Source organism: Sprattus sprattus, assembly GCF_963457725.1.
Source record: "Sprattus sprattus genome assembly, chromosome: 8".
NCBI classification, from domain to species: Eukaryota; Metazoa; Chordata; class Actinopteri; order Clupeiformes; family Clupeidae; genus Sprattus; species Sprattus sprattus.
This window is the reverse complement of record NC_137927.1, coordinates 5,044,252-5,046,751: the sequence shown is the minus strand read 5'-3', so window position 1 is coordinate 5,046,751 and position 2,500 is coordinate 5,044,252. Positions and strand designations below refer to the sequence as shown.

Genomic DNA, 2,500 nt, shown 5'->3' with positions numbered 1-2,500 from the left:
AGAGAAAGAGAGGGAAAGAGAGAGAGAGAGAGAGAGATAGAGAGAGAGAGTGTGTGAAGGAGACATAGTGGGTTTTGGCCACTGGTTCTGGAGCTCTCCCAGACCCTTGTGTCACTCTATTTTGTATGATATTTGGCTATTTATACATAATCTTCCTATTACATTGTTTTGTTGATTGGAAGCACTTTTGTTAACTTGATTTTTAGAGCTCCTCTCCAATTGCCTTTATTTTTGATGTGAACAATTTATTTGTGTTGACATTGTTCAGGATGAGCCCTGGGTCGGTCCCATTGTTCAGGATGAGCCCTGGGTCGGTCCCAGAAAGCAGAAGATGTTCTGGAGGGGATCTCGGTACCAAAAATGCCTCGACAGCCCCTGCGAGAGCAGAGGTGGGGAGAAGCAGCATACCTCTTCTCTCTCTGTCTCTCCCTCTCTCTCTCCTTCTCTCTCCCTCTCTCTCTCTCTCTCTCTTTCACCATCTGTCTTTTACTAAGTGCCTGCTCCTTTTGGTCTCTATATTATTCTTCAATCTTTTTTCTGAGGGTCTGCCTTCCCCTCTTTCTGAGTCTTCTCTCTCTCTTCTTTATCTGTGTCCCCCCTCCTCTCTCTCACTCACTGCCTACCTTACTCTTCTCTTCTCTCTCTTTCTCTTCTTTATCTGTGTCCCCCCTCCTCTCTCTCACTCACTGCCTACCTTACTCTTCTCTTCTCTCTCTTTCTCTTCCTTATGTGTGCCCTTCCTCTCCCTCTCTCACTCTGACTCTTCTCTTCTCTCTCTTCTTTATCTGCGCCCCTCCTCTCTATCCCTCACTCTGACTACTGCCCTCTTATTGTGTTATGGGCCCAGAGGCTGTGAGCAGAGGAGTGGAAGAGGGGCAATTACATCGATTTCATCGCTTAGCCCCGGCAGACAGGGACATCCTGGTGGGGGCCACCGACCTGCGCTGCATGCTCACCACCCCCCACACACACACACACATCCCAGAGGAAACAGAGGAGCACTCCTGCTCAGAACGGTGGCTTTTTTCTCAAGTGACTCAGACATGCAGAGAGAGTCCAGTCACAGAGACACAGAAAATCATTGAGACAGAGGGGAAGATAGAGTATAGCATCTGTTGTCTCTCTCTCTCTCTCTCTCTCTCTCTCTTGTCCCTACGAGTCTATCTCTCTGGCTTCATCTGTCCATCTCTCTCTTTCTCCCCCTTAAACTCCCTAATTTTCTCTCATCTCTTGAGACACCTCTATGAGCTGAGAACTCATGACTTCTGCCTGACTAACTGTTGTGTAATGGATGTGTGTGTGTGGGCAGTGGAGGTATGTCTGTGTGTGTGTGTGTGTGTGTGTGTGTGTGTGTGTGTGTGTGTGTGTGTGTGTGTGTGTGTGTGTGTTGCTAAGCCAGTCTGCTCCATTTGATTCAGACTCAGATGTATCTGAGCATACTATTATGAACTATGCATCTCTCTGCTCTGCTGCTCTGCTGCTCTGCTCCGCTGACCAAAGACTAGCAGACTAAAATGTGTGATTTGTAAGGGCATGTGATCCACACCTCACAGCTCTAACCCCCTGGCTTCGGTCACAGTCCGGGGTCACTGTGGGGGCAGAGTTAAAAAAGGTCATCCTGCCCTTCACCCAGCACCCAGGCTCTCAAGAGGGCCCTTCGCCAGGGTCAAAGGTCAGATTGCCTGTGTCCTATGCCGGCATCATTAGACAAAGCACTCACTGGGTCCTCCTCACCACTCCATCACTATGCCTCTCAGGGTTCATGGTGCTTTTATTTAAAAGTGTGATCCACAAGGGGTAGTAGTAAAATGTGTGTACCCTGTAACCCTCCTGTTGTGCTCACATAGAGAGAGAGAGAGAGAGAGAGAGAGAGAGAGAGAGAGAGAGAGAGGGAAACCTGAGGCATGACACTGTTCTGTTTGAATGCCTGGCCATTGCTCCATAACTGTCCATATAGACCCATCTGCAGTGCCTACTAAAGAGCATGTCCTCTGGCCTCACACGCAGCTGAGGTTGAGGGCTGCCTGTTCATGTGGACATGGGTGTATCTGACTGAGGTACTTTGTGTACCAAAACCTGTTATCATCAATGTATGATACCAGTACCAAATACCGATAACAGTGGAGCAGAAATCCACAGTTTATCATTGCAGCTCTGCTTCAGCACCGCCTCTGGTGTCCATGACAACTGTGTCTGTGCCACTTCAGGGATGTCTCGTCTCTGCTTTGACATCCAGTCTGTTCATTCCATGGCAAGACAGCAAGCAGGAGATGTGTAAGGGAGAGTCGTCCTTTCCGAAACAGAGGGTCACACAAGCCATCAGACCAGAGGCCTCGGCAACCACAGCTCACACTACGTAGAGCTCTGGACCCGGGAAGAGCCAGCCATCCCATGCAAACCAGCCATCACAAGAAAGCTAGCCATCACAATAAAGCCATCTTTTTATTGAAAGCTAGCCATTACAAGAAAGCCATCTTTCTCATGAAAGCTAGCCATCACA

The 2,500-nt window shown here is 48.8% G+C and overlaps 1 protein-coding gene across 1 annotated transcript in view; it reads right to left on the bottom strand.

Moving 5' to 3' along the window:
• The window catches only part of glrbb (glycine receptor, beta b), a gene marked incomplete at both ends in the record, with an annotated part of 31,108 nt that overhangs the window by 1,255 nt on the left and 27,353 nt on the right, over positions 1-2,500 (bottom strand). The window lies entirely within an intron of this gene.